Source organism: Lagopus leucura, unplaced genomic scaffold, assembly GCF_019238085.1.
Source record: "Lagopus leucura isolate 7727_CA_CO unplaced genomic scaffold, USGS_WTPT01 Super-Scaffold_810, whole genome shotgun sequence".
NCBI classification, from domain to species: Eukaryota; Metazoa; Chordata; class Aves; order Galliformes; family Phasianidae; genus Lagopus; species Lagopus leucura.
In genome coordinates this window covers 9,518,797-9,537,501 of record NW_024962261.1, presented here as the reverse complement: position 1 = coordinate 9,537,501, position 18,705 = coordinate 9,518,797, and the positions used below count along the sequence as shown (strand labels likewise).

The 18,705-nt window shown below is 39.6% G+C and overlaps 1 long non-coding RNA gene across 1 annotated transcript; it reads right to left on the bottom strand.

Annotated features, from left to right (window-relative positions):
- Positions 1 to 10,298: 10,298 nt before the first annotated feature.
- LOC122177169 lies at positions 10,299 to 18,015 on the bottom strand. Its single transcript, XR_006177966.1, has 4 exons — positions 17,854 to 18,015; positions 16,391 to 16,545; positions 13,145 to 13,221; positions 10,299 to 10,882 (listed from the first exon to the last, which is right to left on the bottom strand). It is a non-coding gene; the product is annotated as an uncharacterized LOC122177169 (long non-coding RNA).
- Between the last annotated feature and the right edge of the window lie 690 nt (positions 18,016 to 18,705).

Here is an 18,705-nt window from a genome sequence, read left to right as displayed (position 1 = left end):
CAGCTTAATCTGAACACAATCCATCCTCTAGAAAGGAAGAAGCAAGTGTTATTGCGGCAACTCAGGATCTCTCACAGAGTTCATGATGACCTCTACAAAGGAAATTAAAAAAAGAAAGTCAAGGCACAGCAGTTGGATTGAGATACTGTCAAGGTCACAGGGATCTCTAATGTTAGCAGAATTCATTCACATTTTGTTTCCACGTTTTGTTAGTCGCTGTTTTTATTGATATTTTGCTAGAACTCAGTTTTAGAAGTTTTATTTTTGTTCCATTTTCTCTGATTATTGTGCTGTCTTTTCTTTTTAAAGAGGTATGCATAATTATGGAAAGACTGCAAGAAAGTAAATGGGTAGGTCACTCCAAAAGTAATGCCTCCTATTTATTTCCATGGAAACAATAACAGATGCAAAGAGTGCAGTAACGCTATTTGATACAGCAAATTTTCTGCTTCAAAAGACTATATCATAACTTATCCACTACCACCAGCAATGTATTTTTATCAGAGATGAACCTGCATATCATGCTCATAATAATCTTTACCAGCGGAGGTGACCCACTGTCACTGTTACCACTGCTGAAACACACACCCAGCACCTCACTGTGCTCACATACACCATTTGGTCAATTTCACACCTATGCTCCATCTGCAATTCTGTGTCAGATGCCATTCTGTCAGACTGCCCCACTGTTGTCATCAGTCTCATGGCAACAAAACATAATGGGATATCAGTGGGAAGAGCTGGGACTGTACAGTCTGGAGAAGAGGAGACTCCAAGGTGACCTGATATCAAAAGGTGTCCTTTTGTAATTAAAGGGGAGCCACAGGAAAGAAGGGGACAGATTCTGAAGGAAGGTCTGTGGTGATCGAACAAGGGGAAATGGCTTCAAGCTTAAAGAAGGGAGATTTAGGTTGGATATAAGGAAAAAGTCTTTCACAGTGAGGGCGGTGAGGCATTGGAATGGGTTGCCCAGAGAGGTGGTGGATAACCCCTTCCCCGAGACCTCCAAGGTGAGGCTGGATCAGGCCCTGGGCAACTTGATCTTGCTGTGCGTTTTTCTCTTCACTGCAGAGGAGTTGGACTACATAACCTTTAAATGTCCCTTCCAACTGTAAGGATTATATGATTCTATGACTGTGTGATTCTGTGAAGTTTAACCTCTACTGTCATACCACCGTCATCTACCTCTGATGCTGTGGGTCAACATAATAAAAAAGGAGGGATTACTTTTGAAGCATCTTTGCTATTGGAGTCAGCTTTATTTGCTCCTTTTACTCAGAACTCTGTGCACAACAGAAATACTGTGAAAGCGCATAGCCTGATGCACAAGCTGTAGAGAATTAACATTTCTTGTTTTAGCAGTAACTGTTCAGAAATCTCAGTGGTAAAAGCGTGGGAAAAGCTATGGTGTTAAGCTGTCTCACATCCGTACTAAACATGTATGGAGGCAGAAAGCACCAGCTCACTTGCATTAGGAAAGGGGACTGTAAAGGGCTTAACTGGGAAGAGAAGAGAGATTCTCAGAAGGATTTTGTGTTGTGTAAGAAACTGATTTACACATAGCTCTATAGTCTGGGCCCACCAAAAGCTTCCAGAGGGGAAAAGTATACACAGCTTCTGCATAATTGTCATGTGCAGCTTCCAGCTGCATAAAAGCCTGTCATGCTTTGGCCTTCCCCAGAGCTGGGTTCAAGCGTAATATCCCCTTGCATTCATGTGGTGGTTTTCATCCCATGAGAATGAGAATCTTTCAAAAAATAGGAGTGAGAAATTGCTGCTGTCATTTTACACATAGAGAGCACAAAAAGCAAATGCCTATGCTCATAAGGCAAACAGCTCTCTGTATCCAGGCAAAACCCCCATGGAAGAACAACACAGAGGTTGTGGGCAAATTGACTCAGATGTGACCTGAGCACGTGAACCTATTCAGGGTAAAGGTCCAAAGTCAAAGAATTTAACTGCAGCAGGATGCAGATCACATTCTGCTTATTTTCAATGCCTGCTAGAAAGTGGTGAAAAAGTGAAAAATGTAAGCCATTACAAGAAATGTAATGAAAATTTTCAGGGGTATCTTATGATACTGTGTTGTATATCAGATATTCATACACATGTATGCATATATGTGTTATATATATCCTATCTTCCTCCTATATTTTTTATGTATGCAACGATTCATAGAGAAAAATGGCTTGAAGAGGTTAAGATAGTCAGTAAACAAAAGATGCAGACATCAGCATGATCCAAATGACCTTTCATAGTGTTTGTGAAAGAACATTTAGATACTGCTTTAAGGCAAGTAAAACAGTAATCAGTATGAAAGCCACAACAGTCTGCATGCTAGCTGCTTTGTTAAACACAGTGCAGACCTGATGTCTCTTGTGTATTGTGGCTTAGAGAGTTGTGATAAGTAATCTGTGTATTCAGACAAGATGAGAGAATGCTGCTGGTTTCTACTCCATCTAGTCTGGTTTTGAGATACAATTTCAAGAAACAGTGCATCTCAGAAAAGTGAAGCACAAGGTGAATACTGAAAAGAAAGATCAGAAATCTAACTAGGGACCAGCTCAGTGTTTCACGGGACTTGGCTTCAATTTCCTTGATTGTCCTGCTGACCCTGAGCAAATCATTTGCATGGGCTGTGCCCTCACATTTTCAGCTGTGAGATAAGATTTTTAGTATTCATTTCATTACACTGTTTTGTGGAGAGAGTCTTTCCAATGTGTCCCTTGGAAAAAAAAAAAATAAAAAATTGAGGCTATGAATATCAAAACAGAAAGGAAAACCCTTAGAAATTGCAATTTTTTTAAAAAAAAGTCCATTCTAAATGATAACTTTGAGCAGGCTCCTACAGTTGTTGTGGCTCTGTGTAGTGAAAAATTTTGTTGAAATCACCCAAGAAACAGGATTGTTGTGATTTTTGTCTCCTGAGGAGAGACATTTTTGAATGAGAGAAACAAGTGCCTAGGGTTACAGAGAGAACCCCCTGATGCTGAGCTGGAGCAATACATCCATGGCTATGTTTAACTCATGGAGTGGGCCTAAGGTCCTCACAAACAATTTGTCTCCAGGTTGATTGCATTATCAGGATGCTGAGAAAGGTTTGTACAAGTGTTTTCCTTAGTTCTTTATTTTATGGACTGTATTTTCAAGGACTGGACCTCCTAGTTCTGTTTTCTTCTCTGATTCACATAGCCTTTGTACTTTGGCTGCAGGAAGATATTTGCTTCCAGGAAGATATTTGAGAATGCCTTTCATGTGAGAAGTGAATTTATTTGCCAGTTCACATCAATGCAGTGTTCACTTCTAAGACACTCAGAAATAGTAAAGTGGATTCTTCTTTCAATTAGGCAGATAGCAAGGAGTTTCTTCAGTGATCATGTGTAGCAATCCTGGTTTCCAAAGGACAGTAAGGGAGTTGGGTGGTCCAACTGACCAACTGTGCTGACTAGCACACAGCAAATTATGTCTCTTGCACGGTAAAAACCAACTACCTCTTCGATTTTAATGAAATTCTCTTCAATGCTAATTAGAATTATTTGCTTTTCTGTGGTACTTCATACTGAAGTGATAACTGAAGCTGAACTGTGAACTGATGCTTGTTACTTGTGTAATTAATTACATTTCATCACTTCGGTCTCTCTCTCCTTTCTCTCTCTCTCTTCCTCTCTCTCTTTTTCTGTGAGGAAAAGCACTAGAATAAAAAGTTAAGGAGTTTTAACAAATGCCATTTTGGTTGTCCATCTTTCATGCAGTACACCTAGATGTTAAAGGAAGTCATTCATTTGCAGCTGTGATACTGACTGCTTTTAAATCCTCTCACCTACTTTAATAATATACTCTTAGTTCTTTAGGCATATAACTGCCTGGATTTTGTCTGTTCAAAAAGGCAATGCTCAGTTTACAGACACGTCCTAGGCCCCCATGGGGCCTAGTTCAGGAGGCAGGAAAATCTCAGCTGTTCTTATGAGTGTAGGTTGTCAAGAAATAGATCAGTTGATGAAAATGGGCATGATTGCTTGGCAGGAAAGAGAAGTTACACTATCAAGTGAGTATGGAAGACATTATTGTGTTAATTTATATTTTTGGTATGATAGCAATACAGAATGTAGAAATGTTCTCCATCATGATAGGAAGAAAATTTGTTGTGAATTCCCTGCAGATTGTTCAAGGGAAAAATTCTGGTGGACACCATCTCCTCTGCAGCTGGCAGTCCCATGAAAGCATTGTGGTTCAGATTGCTGACATTAGATGCCTGAGGCAGATGATAACTATATCCAGCTTGGTCACAGATTATGTCTACTTCCAAGGGCCTCCAGCATCTTCAGGTCAGGAAATGGTTTAGAAAATAAATAAATAAATCAAATCAATAAATCAATAAATAATAAAAATACGAATTCAAGCCATTTGGGCCAGGCCAAACAAGAGGTGGTGTGAGGGGCAGGGGTACAGAATTGGTAACCAGTGGACAGCTAAGAGTTTTATTAAAGCATCCCAACAACCATTTGCTAGTAGACATTGTTAGGACCACATGCAGTGCATGCAATGCATGCCATATATTACCTCTCAGTCCTTGTCGGATTACACTATGAACTCATATTTTGACTTTTTTTTTTTTTCAGACAAATCCAGATGTATCCTGTGACCATCTGTGCTTGCTGATTCTTCTCAAGAACAACAGCTGTATTTGAATAGGTTGTCCAGATTCAGTTTAAGGAGAGGCTCCACCAAAGAAAAAATTACACTATTTTGAGGTGCACACGCGTGACAGTTTAGAAATGTTTGTTTCAAAGCAGGGATTGTATCAGCTCCAAGTCCAGTGATGTGTTATGAGCCAACATCTGTGTGGCTTCAGGAGCTTATTATCAGGAGCTTATAGCATTTTTTGATGAAGCAAATAATGCTGATCCTGGAGTTCTTGCCATTTGCCCTGTACATGTGTACATGTAGACATTTTCTGGTGCTTTGCACCTATTCTGAAGATTTTGCTGCACCAAATCAAAGCATACAGTGCTAGGGAAGAGGATATATATGATCACGTTTTATGAATGCTAGTCCAAACAGACTTTGTGAGTTCATTCAGTGGTTCTTATATTACATCTGCACCTTCTAAAGAAATGAGAAAATCAGTTAGAAACACAACTTGCTTTCACACTGCAGCATGAACTATATTCTGTATTTTTCCTGTTAGACTGGCTAATTTCTTCCCTTTAAGAAACTGGAATTTATATCTAATGTGATACATTTTCAGTGTCCAGGGACAGGAACAGCTCAGGTGCAACAGACTAGGGAGCTGGTCAGAAATCCTGGAGGTGTTAACACACACTTTGACTGAAACATTTCTTCACTTTTCCTTTCGCTTATTTAAATGGAGAAATCTAACAAATTTCCAGTGCTGCTTGTGTATAAAGAAAATTGGTATAAGTGGGTAGCAGATTTTCTTCTCTTCCACTTAGTAGGGCCCATTTTCAGTACATAAAAATCTAACTGGAAAATGAAGGTCATCATCATTTATAGCTCAAAAGCTCACAAGGCACAGAAATCCTTGTTGCCTTCAGAGTAAGCATAGCCCAATTCAAAGCTAGTCAGTATCCTGAACTGAAGGTGCACTACACATATTTGTCAACAGAGGCAGTGTTTGCAGCCTCTGCTTCAAACAGAGGGGGACTAGTGTCTTCATATGGACAGAAGCCAGAATTTTTTATCAGTGAACACCTCAGAGTCATCATCTAATACTATGATTTAAGGTGACAACTAGCAAGAATAATGATGACATTATTTTCTGCTTGTGGGGCCAATTATTGCCTCTAATTCATGGTTTGCTAGTTACAGGTGAGGCAGTTTTTCCATTACAAGTTTCTTCTATGTGTCTGTATCAATCAGAGCAGATATTTATCGCAGTAGCTGTCAAACCAGTTATGTGAGGATTTTATGATTAATGAAATTAACTTTATTGCTGTGTCTGAGGCATTTCAGGTGTCACAGTCACTGTTTTCTGGAAGGAAGAGTGGGATAGTTAAGGCTTTGGATAGAAAATTGTTCTGATGCTCAGCTACACACAGGTGGTTTCTTGCCACATGACCAGAATTTTGATAAAGCAGCAAAATGCAGTGTCTTCTTTGATTTGCACCCCTGCCCACACACCTCTATATGAACAAGACTGACTGAAATGCATAAGGAAACTGCTGCAATTTTTGCGTTACACTGAAAGGAAGGCTATAGAATTGGAGAATCTGCTAGCTTTTGTTGTCTCCAACTATTTTCTAATTGTTTTTGAACAATGTCATTTTTGCACTTTTCCTACTTGTTTGCACCACTTTCTTTCTTTCTTCTTCTTCTTTTTTTTTTTTTTTTTTTTTTTAACTGCTTGAAGGACTCTGTTCCTTTGTATCTACACACTGCAGATAATGGAGTAAAGCAAGAATTCCTAGAGCAGATGAAGATGCTGTAGGCTGGAAAAGAGCTGACTGATAGAGGAACGTGGAGAAAATAGGGAAGTCGTTTCTCATAGCAAAATAAATAAGGTACTCAAAATGGCACATAAGGTAGTGCGTTCAAAACAAGGGAAAAGACAGGGCTGTTAACATGATACATAGATAATATGAACTATAGATCCCTAGCTCCAAAGTGCTGAGGGGCTGACTTTGCATGGATTAAAAAAGAGACAGGACAAACTCAAGGAAGAAAGTCAGTTGGAATTTCATCAGTATGGATAAAGTTGCATGTGCTTTTGCCTTTTGAAGTTTCCAGCCACAAAAGTTAGTGTCTGTGACAGAATCCTTCGGTACTATCATTGCAGGACTGTTCTGACCTTAAATGCATTCTTATCTATGTGGTTTTGGTGTTGCTGAGCTATGAGACTAAATAGGCCTTTGGTCTTATCCAGTATGACTATTATTTTGTTCTTTATATGACAGTCTTTGAACTGTTTTCTTCAAGAAAGGGATATGATCACAGGGGAGGAAAACTATATTTCCTTTAAACGTATAGAAACTGTTGCTTTTATTATCAGTCTGTCAGCATTCAGAGCATGTCTGAATATCTTCTGATATCAAAATTACAGAGTACCTAAATGAAAATCTGACAATTAAAACTGCTGGAAAACTTGTCATTTCTGCATAACTGTATACAAGTGCAAGAGCAGGAGAACTCAATTGCATGGATCCAGAACCGTCTTGAATAGAAGTGCAATTTTTGGACAAGTATGTTCTTTTTTCCATTTCATAGTGGAGAGAAATCACTAAATCTGTTGGTGAATCTCAGCTTCTCCTGCACTGCTGAGCTTCTCTAAAGGTTGGCTAAGGAAAGCCCTATGGACAATGTAAGTTGCCAGTGCCTACATATGACTGTTTACATGGGTGAACAGTGACAGGACAAGGGGGAATGGTCTTAAGACAGGGGAGATTTAGGTTAGATATTAGGAGGAAGTTTTTCTCATGGAGGATGGTGACACACTGAAACAGGTTGCCCAAGGAGGCTGTGGATGCTGCATCCCTGAGGCATTCAAGGCCAGGCTGGATGTGGCTCTGGGCAGCCTGCTCTGGTGGTTGGCGACCCTGCACATAGCAGGGGGGTTGAAACTAGATGAGCATTGTGGTCCTTTTCAACCCAGGCCATTCTGTGATTCTGTATATAGAATCATATTGTTCTGGCAGAAGCTTCTATTGTGCTAGAGATTTTTATGTCAGCAGAAATTTCAGTTAGTCAAGTATTACACCAGTGATGTGACTGAAGGTGGTGACCCCAAGGTGTCTGCTGGTAGGGTTTGGTGCATGAAAGGTTGTTACTCTTCACTGGCTCTGAAGAGTCTAGATCATGTGCATTAGATAAAATGGCTACACAGTGAGGCCTGGGAAATAATAATCTCCCCAGAAACTGCAGAGCCCAGGAGGCTTATACTCTTGTGATAAAACATAATACTATAGGCCTTATAAAGAACCAGCAACGAAGAGTGAAGGAAAATCTGCAAATGCATTAAGTATTCTCTACATCATTCCAGAAATGAGTGCTTTTTGCCATTTCTAATGTTTTCTGACTGTTCTAAACACCTCTTCAATTAAGGAACTGACTGTAACCCTATACTGATAAATAGACTGGCAGTTGTCATCCCTGAGGAGTAAAGGATTGCTCTGGGATTCTGTGACAGTTTAAACTTTTTTGAAAATCTGTACTATGCTGATACTCTGTGAGAAGTTAAGCTGAGATTTAGAGGGAAGAGGTAAATGGCAGACACTAGTGTGTATTATAAATTCACCTGCATCCCAAAGGGAAAGCTGGGAGAGAAGATAAGGGAAATCTAGGAGAGAGAATATACTTGTTTCAAAGGATTTTTTCTAAATGCAGAGACTCTCTTGTCAGTACTCAACGTTGGAGGCTCAGTCAATTAATCTATCCCTATCCAAGTAAGTGCTTCACGAGCTCTTCCCTGGGAACACACAGGTTCCACTGCCAGAAACATCTGTTCAGATGCTCTGCTGAATAAGGAAACACATATAACCATGTATTCAAATTCTTGTCCAAGTCTTTGGGAAAATCAGCTTGCAAATTCAGGTTAGCATGACACAGAAAAGGGTCACAGTGTGCAATTAGCCAAAGGACAAATAAAGATTTTCAGTACAGTTTATTTCCCTAAGGCAAACACATACTAACCTCCTTATCCTGGAGGTCTGTGACAGAGTAATTTTCTACTTAGATACATATATTTTCAGGAGGGCTATGAATGCATTTTCCAAATTATGCTAACTCTTGACAATATCTTTTGCTAAACTTTCTTTTATTACAGCTCTTCCTTGCTGCTGCAGTTTCTGCCTTTTTGCTATGCTTCAGCTTATGTCTTTAAAGTCCTCATAAAACTGGCATCCAGCTGCCAGCTACATGCTTAAGCCACAAACAAGGATCACAGCCTAGAGAATGCAAAGCTTTTATTTGTTCAGTTATTCAGCTCAGTCCTGTAAAGTTGTCTAACTGTTAGAGACCCAACTTTTATTTTGCTTTGTTATGTTGTTATGTTTATTAGAGGGATGAGAAAGGGATGGAAAAGGGAAGTAGTTTTCTGAAGAACTTAGAAACCTTGGGGACACAGTGTGACGTTCAAGGTTTTGTATCAACAAGCTGTATTCTTTTCTAGGTCACCGCAGAAAATGTGTGGTTTTCCTCTTACCTTGAGCTTTTGTATGTCCCCATTGATTCTCAAAGGGAACATCCCACATCTCCCCAGTCTGACAATCCAGTTTTCGCTCCTCCCCCTGAACTGGTGTGAAAGCTCATGCAACAGTCTACCACGTCTGAGAACTGATCAGCTGAAAAAATACTTTAAAACTGTCAGACTTAAGATGCTGTGAAATTTTATGCATTTTTCAGCTAGCACAAGGACAGTGTAACTGACTTGCCAGGGAATACAGAAGGAGATAGATATTTCCATGGGCCTAAAATGATTGTGTAACAAACAACTTTTTGAGCAGGGGATATTGAGAAGAAGCAGACCAAATTTTATTATCAGACTTGTTAAGTTTAACAAGTTTATCAGACTTGTTAAGTCTGATTTGTAATAGTTACAAAATAAAGGATTTACCAGCCATTTTCAACTTGCTTTTGCATGCATCCCCAGACAAGCTGTTTTTTTGCCAAGGATCAAGAAAAATCTTTCAGATGTGTTTGATTTTCTCAAAACTGGAGTATCCTAGAGAAAAAGTGGAATTCCCTGGAACATCTAGTAACTCTAAAGCATGCATGTCCAACCTTTTGGCCTGACTAGGCCTCACTGACTGAAGAGGATTTGTCTTGGGCCACCACTTGGAGTAATTCTGGGGAAGAGTAAGCCTATAAGCTGAGTGGAAACAGCAGGCACTGTAGCAGTCCATGTATGTTTGCAAAATGTCAGGGAAACATGAATAATATAAATCAGTGGGGAATAAAACTTAGCAAAAGGTGCATGCTAGTGTAGCCTAACTAATGTTCCCAGGCCAGTTCTGATTTCACAATGTTCAGTATTCCAGACTTGAAAGCCAAGGTCATGGTAAAGAACATATGAAATAGGGTCCCAAGGGCTCAGGAAGAATGCAAGCAAGGCTGGAGTAAGGCCAAGCGATCTCCTGAGGATTCTAAAGGACTGAATATCTACACTTGTGGTGGGAGTATTGTATCTGGATAGCTGTTGGCATCAAAGCTTGTTTAGAGAGAGTGAAATGTTGTCTGTTTGGGCAGATCATCAGCTGGGCTACCTCAGATGTATTTCCTTGCTCTTTTATTGGTATGTGCAAGATTTTTTGGGGGGTATTAAGAACCCCATACTTCATCTCAGCTGTAAATCCTCTATCTTTTGTAGAGACTGCATGTACTGGTTGCACTCACAGATTTTATATCTGCCACAGCAGAGAGTCCTTATGTCTTCATCCTGCATTTGCAGGAGGACTCTTCTGTCTCAGACATTACATTTTCCTAGTGCTTGTGGGTAAATGGTTCATCTGGTGAATCAAAAACACTCTGCCTTACTTCATCTTAATCACAACAGATCTGTAGCTGTCATGAGATCCTGCTCCATTAATGGGGACATCTAATAGTTTGTTGTTTTTTTCAAGCTTTTTGGTTGCAACTACAATGTTCAGACCTTCATGTTCTTGCAAAGAATTGTCACAGCTGCCCTAGAGATTTATTGTCTTACACTTTTTATTCTTGGGGTAAAGCATTCATGCACTCAATACTGAAACTGAGCCAAACTGTTCTAGTTCCTTTAGGTATTCCCATGGGTCTTGATTGTTTTCTTGGCGTACACATGCTGCAGAGACTAAGAAGTTTGCATCGTGTCCTTACTTCATAATTTGAGGGCTCAGCTAGAACCTAAGGACTGTTGCATTCGTCAATCCATTTCCATGGCTCTAGACAGCTCCTGGCATAGAGGGAAGAGAATAAGATGAGAACAGATCAGGGCATGGAGACTCATAGATCAGGAAAAAGATGATTAAGAGATCTTGTAAACTTTGACACTGCAATGATTTTTTATTTTCTGGAAAATTAAATTACACTCTATTCTCCTCTAAGCTTAAAATCTCTTGTGGTGTACAGCACAGAGATATTTCCTTTAGCTCTCTTAACAGACTGATGGGTTTTAAAAACTGATGAACAGATAGAATACTTTTTGTTGTTGTTGTCAACAAATAGATTATTGTCCTGCAAAATTAAGTGCAGTGCCCAGCATTGTCCACAGGGAGGGGTACAAATCCTTGCTCCTAGCATGAGCAGGGATTTTTGCAGAAACGAGTAAGGTCCACATTAGAACATAGGAAAAAAATCTGATTCTGTTTCACCAAACAAAGTGTCCTGACCAAGATTGCAGCCTGCGTTTACATTTTGCTTAAAAGCAATTGTAAAATGAATCTGAACGTGAAGAAAGAGGAAGGCAAGTCCAACAAAGAGAACTGAATATAAAATCACAGTCACTCAATGTGTTCCGGTACTTGCTGTCCTAAGAGGTGATCTCTTGGTAGAGATGTATTTCCTCAGCGCACCCAGATGCCTATACAATGTTTCTCCATCATTCTCCATGGCAGACAAACATAATGTTGACACACTAAGTTGCAATTTCCTGGGTTCTCCGATGCCAAAGACTGGAGCCAAGTGAGCATGAGACCATGCTGAAAACAGTATGGCTAGACTTCTGCCTCAGGTACCTCTGTACTGTGCTCAATCCCGGGCTAGAAATCCCTAGCATTAGCTTAGTTCTTCTGAAAGGGATTAGAAAAAGAATGCAAAGGAATGTTATCCCTACAACCATGTCGCTGTAAACAACCAGTCCACTTCAACTGTACTGAACCTGCATGTTCATTTTCAAACACGATCTCGAGTCTCTTTACAGCAGATCTTTGTAAAGGCTGGTGTGATAATCTCCTGGTCAATTTTTGATTGTCCAAAACTTATTCATCTTTTTAGATGTTTTAAGTCCAGACCTCATAGTACCACAAAATCACAGAATCACAGAATTGACTGAAGTTGGAAGGAACCTCTGGTGGTGATATGGTCTAACACTCCTGTTCAAGCAGAGAGCAGTTTGCCCAAGCCTGTATTCAGGCAGCTTTTGAAGATCTCCGAGGAGAAGACTTCACAATTTCTCTGAGTAACCCATGCCAATGCTCTGTCACCCTCACAGTACAGGAGTGCTCCCTCATGTTCAGAGGGAGCCTTCTGTGCTCAGGTTTTTGAACATCACTGGGCATCACTGAAGAGTGCTTAACTCTGCCTTCTTTGCATCTGTCTTTCAGATATTCATACATCTCAGTAAGAACCTCGCTAAGCCTCCTCTTCTCCAGGTTGAGCAGTCCCATCTCTCTTAGCCTTTCCTCAAGAAGAGGTGATTGGTAATCATATGTTGGACTCTTTCCAGTATGTTTAGGTCTCTCTTGTACTGGAGGGCCCATAACTGGGCCCATCACTCCAGATGTGGCCTTATCAGCACCTGAGCAGACGGGAAGGATCACTTCTCTTAATCTGTTGTTGATACTTTGCCTAATGTAGCCAAGATACTGTCAGCCTCTTAGCAGCAAGAGCACATGGCTTACTCGTGTTCAACTTGGTGTCCACTAGGACACCCATATCTTTCTGGACAAAGATGATTTCTGCCTGCATGGCCCTCAGCAGTCCTGGTATCTGCTGTTTTTCCTTCCCAGGTGTGGGACTGGGAATGTAGGAATGTAATGATGTTCTTGTCTTATCTCTCTAGACTATGAAGATCCCACTGCACAGCAGCACAACTTTCTTGTGAGTCAGCTGTTCCCGACAGTGCATTCTGATAAGAAATGACTTTCCTATCTATACCTTATCCTGTTTGCCACAGAAGTCAGTGAGACACTTCACCTTTGCAGGATATTTATGTGCTCCTCCTGCTGTCCTATATATGTATAGGTCCTCAACTTCTGCTCTGTGTAAGTCTCCTTTAGGTTTTGTTCAGGCTTTCATTGGTGAAGGCTGCTTTGTTTAAATGCACGTGCTTAGCATATGAAAGGCTGCCTTCTGTCTCAGGTCCAAGTATGAATAAAACAGTTTACAACTTCATGCATGGAAGGTGGCTTTGGCAGGTTTTGGGTGAGGCTTTTAATTTATGCTCAGAGTAGCTAAGCTAAACAAGGTGCTTCTCCAAGTGAAGGTTTGGTCTTACCCTGTGAGTTCAGCCGGAGACAAGTAGGAGCGCATAGGAATGCTCAGTCTCACCTATGCGGCTGCAGTTATACTTGCCTGAAACCAAACAAAGACATCACAAATTAATTCTGGTCAAGGAAGTGCAGGAGAGGCTCATCTGCACCTAGGGAGTCATGTTTGTGGTTTTTCTCTCTTCACTACTTATTACCACAGGAGCTGTATTTTTTTTTACCTTTTGGCTCAAGAAAAAAGATGATTTATCATGTGTAATGCATGACCTGTGCAGAAGGGATTCTGGTTTCTTTACTTGTTGGATGTGACACGTTTGTGGGGATTACTATTACAGTCATAAGAATGCATTGCAGTCCCTTTGGTTTTACGAGTCAGTGGAAACAAATGAACAAACAGATCTATTTTCCTGATGCTGTGTGTTTCTCTTCAAATCCCTGGATACTATTCTGCTGCAAACATAAAATAGCAGCTTTGCAACTAGTGTACTTACTCTAAAAAATGAAGACTCTTTCTAAGAGATGATTTCATCCTTTTTCTCAGACTTGCTGTTGACTGCCTTTAAAAGTTAAAATGTGTGACGCTTTGGTTTTCTGACACTTTTTGACACTAGATAAGAAGATCAATGCTCTTCAGTAGAAAACTAAATAGGTTTCTGTTTCGAATTTGAAGTAAGATTGTAAAAGGAGACTGCTGGCTGTACTCTAATAATTGAAAACCATGGCCTTAGTTATTTTCAGGTGACAAATCACTGTTCTCAGAGATGTTCGATGGATACTTGCTCTGCACTGCCATCCTTTCATTTTGCCTCAGATAACTATCTCAGAGATGACTAGATGTCTAATTATTATATGTTTGAAGTTAGGTAGGCTAGAAGAGTTGAATCAAATCATATTCTGTTACACTAAGATTTGTTTCTATCAGAGGCGAGGCAAACTGGAGGAGTCCTTTCTGCAAGCAGCATCAAAGATTTAACAACAGCAGCAAAAAAATTAGCTAGTTAATATCACAGAATCACAGTCTGGTTGAGGTTGGGAGGGATCTCTAAAAGTCATTTGGTCCAATTTCCTTGCTCAAGGAAGAACACATTCCCAGACTGTCTCCAGACAGCTTTTAAATAAAGAAAGGAGACTTTACAAACTGTTTTTTTTACAAACTGTGCCAGTGTTCAGTCACCTGACAGTTTTACCTTCTATTCTTTTGGAATTTCCTGTATTTCAGTTTTCACCCATCTCTTCTCATCCTGTTGTTGGGTATCACTGGAAAGAATCTGGTCCAGATATCCACTGAGCCTTCTCCAGTCTGAACAGGCCCAGTTCTTTAAGCTTTCCCTTATATGAGTGATGTTCCCATCTCTCATTTTATTAGCCATTTGCTAGACTTGCTGCAGGAGCACCAGGTCTCTCTTAATCTGGGGAGCCCAGAAGTGGGTACAGCACTCCAGATGAGGCCTGACCAGGTGGAGTAGATGGGAAAGATCACGTCCCTTGACCAGCTGGACACGCTCCTTTTAATGCACCCCAGGGTCCCATTGGCCTTCTTGGCCACCAGCACACACTGCTGGCTCATGGCCAACCTATTATCCGCAAGGACACCCAGGGCCTTCTCTGCAGGCCAACCCCCTGCCTTTAGTGACACATGCGGTTATTCCTCCCCAGGTGCAGGACTCTACACTTACTCTTGTTGAATTTCTAGAGTCTGACATCAAAAACATTTTCTTCTCATAGTCTGTAATCTTATCAGTTAAAGTGTTCAGTCATATTCCTTCCATGACTGTGCTACAGTGATGTGCAATCAATCAGTATTCGTTTTCATTTCCAGGATAAAAATCTTGCATGATGTTATCTGTATTCTTAAGAATATTTGAAAAAGCTTCTTGTGAAGACTTCAGTTCCGCTAATTGCCTAGGGCAGCTCATTTAATAAAAAAAGACAGGGAAAAAAAATACATGATAAATTGCAGTTTAGAAAGTGTCTAAGATGTCTGGAAACATACTGTTTTTCAGTTTCGATTTAGCCTGGCATTGCTGGAGGTTGGTTGGATATATTAAAATAAATAAATACATAAATACATAAATACATAAATACATAAATACATAAATACATAAATCAGTGGGCAAAAAAATCAGCAAATTAAAATTCCACTTTCCCCTCTCAAACACTGAAATTTGAAGACCATTTCAACAGAAAATCTGCAATATTTTGTTTGTTTAACCATGGTTCTCCAGGAATCTGCTCAAGTACCCACACTTGCGTGAAATATATCTCTGTTCCTGCAAATAGTATCACGTACAGCTTGGATATACATTTGAGGTACATCAACAATAAGGAAAGATAAAAGCATTTCCCTGGATTTTGACAGGACTGCAAGGAAGAGGGACTATTTACAATTCTGCTACCACACTTCTGTCTACAGAAGGACTGTGAAATACTACAGCAGTCTCCATTTAAATACTTTGCTTCATTGCTCTGCTGTGTGGAGAAAATGCCCTGTAACTCAGAAGCTGAAATTATACTTGTAAAGGAGCTATCCTAGGAGTTTAACAGAAATGTTATAAAATAAAAAAGCTGCTGTAATGGTACAGTAATGGAGTAAAATTCCAATTGAACCTGAAGGGAAAACTTGATTGCCTAAAAATACCAGACTGTTTCAAATGCTTCATGTTGCATTTTCTCCCCCATTTATGAGGAACATATAAAGCAGTTGGACTTGAAAATACCTGCTTTGGCACTGAAGTTTTACAGCTGCTGTGGATGTGTGGTATTTTGCAAAACATAGCCCAGCAGAGACATGTAACATGAACAGGTGATTTTAGACTGAGATTTAACTAAGGATTGTGGGAGCCCTTAGTTGACTGTAGTTTAGATGCAGCAGATAAGTCATGCAGCACAAGGCATGATAATCATCCCCCAAAGTCCACTAATTACTTCTACGCACCTGAAGTTCTGTCTATTCTGATGTAAGTGAGTGGTGTACCCTTTCCAAAATCACTGCACAAATCTGTAAACTCTGATTCAATTTCTCACTTGACAACCAAGGAGCTGGCATCTTGCAAAAAAATGGCTCATAGTGCCAGAATTAAGCTTGGATTAGATGAGAGTTCACATCCTCCTTGCATTCAAATCCAAAGCAAAGCAACTTGTTAAACAGCTATTAGAAGCAACTGTTGTTAGCTCGTATTATTAATTATAATTATAGAAGTATAAATATTTACTTATTATCATAATAATGTAACATGAAGATATTGATACAATACCTGCTCAGTGGAAAGTACTGGGCCATCTTCTCCAAAGAAGATATCTGTTCCACAGTGATGAATGGCAAAACAAGGATATAGATCCTGAATATCTAAACAATTCAAGGTATGAGAAGTCCTTTCCGATCCATTTTACAGTCAGAAGCAAAGGAGAGCTGGATGGGAATAGAAACCAGTAATGTAAGAACAGGAAACAAGCTGCTCCAGACATTTCTCATGAGCTTTTCTGATTTGGTTTCAAAAAAAAGAAATAAAAAATATTTGATTGTAGGCTTGATCAAAACCAGGTGTGTTTGTGCTGCCTATGAAGAAGCTAATAGGATAGACATAAAGCAACCTTAATGAACATAATGAAATCTGGTCAAATCTAATATGACCACATATGAAATCTGTGAAGAGATTAAAGCAACATAACTTAATTCTCTTTTGTCCCAAGTTTTTGTCTAATTTGAAGGTTTATTTATTTTTCTTCAAATAGTCTTTTTTCTTCAAATTATGGCTGACCTTAAACGAATGAAGGCCCGGCTCAGTTTCTGTGTTCATTAATTATTGAAGAACAAAGCATAGGGAGAACCAAATGTATTTTAGGAAGAAAAAGTACATAACTTAAAAATCAAGATCCTTCAGTTTTTTTCCAACAAAATCATAGAAAAAAGTGAACAAATATGAAATACATATTTTTTTCATCACATACATACAATATTTTTTCTTGTCATAGCAACAGATAAGCTGTGGGCACAGCTTATCTCCTGCCCAGCTGCTTTCTCATTGGAGCACTGCTGGTGCAGCAGCAAGATCAGGAGATGAGTCACATCACAGGGAAAGAGACAACATCCAAAGTAGCATATTATTTAATATCTGACTACTGTATCTCCCCCAAAGAATGGTGTGGGAGCAACAGGACAGGATGTTCCCTAGGGCTCTTCCCACTTTCATTTACTATGCACTCAAAAGCTGAAATTAAGATGTTCAGCTAGTCATTTGCCATATGACTCAGTTGCTTGCATATAGGTGACAAGACACATTATAGCCTGTTCCCTCAACTGCCACTCCAGAGGTCCGTATCTCCTGCAAATTTGTGTCTCTTCTGCAGTCCTAGCCGGATGTCTTGAATGGACTTTCCTATGCCATAGCATTATCAGCTGTCTACCAAGACAACTGTTTTGTGAGGAAGACACAGTAGTTTAGCCTTTTCAGTCTTAAATTTTCAATACAACTGCTCAAAGATTTATGTTCAAAATGTGCCATCTAGCTTTACTTATTGATTTATTACTTTATAGTTTTCTCTGAACCTCTTAGAGAAATTTTCTTACTTCATCCAGCAAATAGTCCTACTCATGCGCTATGAAAGTGATATTCTGGCTTTTCAGGAAGGGAAGGTTCTTATTTTTTCATCTGTGTCCTAAGCAATCTGTCAAATATTCTGTCTGACATAGAATGCACTGAAAAAGGGAATAACTTACCTTAACACATCTGTCTTAGAATCACCATGTCTTCACCAATCTCTCCATCTTACAAATCTTCCTGGCTTTTAGCTTTTCCCGTTGATGCAAGTGTTGCCATTGCAGACAGACATTGCTATTAAGTTCCCTTGTCCTTCTTTTTTCTCATTTATACATTCTATTTTGCAGTTCTGTTACTTTAAAAAAAAAAAAGAAAAAGATTTGTTTAAAAAAAAAGAATTGTTGCAAAATGATTAATGAAGGGAAAAAGAGAGTTGCATTGGTCAACTGCACTAACAGTGAGAGATGAATTAGGACTGCTGTGCAAACAGCTTTGGTGCCCACATTTTAAGTAGGGGTCCTCTGCAGCCAGGCCTGGAAAGGAGTACTTGTGTTTTTTTTTCTTCTCAGTGTTTGCACTAAGATACTAGAAAGCAATTGGCTTTCCCCTCCCTTACATAAAATGTAGGCAAAAGGTAGTATATTTTCATTCAAATTTGTGCAAATCTGCTTCTAAACATTAAAACATCAATCTCTCCCTTCTTATGGCTGAGCTGACTGAACTGTCACAGACACTGCCTTGGTGGACAGCAGGCTGGAAGTTAAATGGCAGAATGACTTTGCAGCAAGGAGTACCAAGCATTCCCCAGGCTGCCTCAACAAGAAGATAGTTAGAAGACATTTTTGTAATCCTGTATTTCTAAGGGAAGAAAACGTTCATGACTATCTTATCCTTGAGTTGCGTTTTTTTGTTACCATACAAGAATTTTATTCACCTGCTAGGAATAGTTTGGACATGTGGAAAGAAATAGCTTTGAAACTTGAAACCCTGAGCTGATGTTCTATTTGAATCATACACTTTTACTTTGAGAT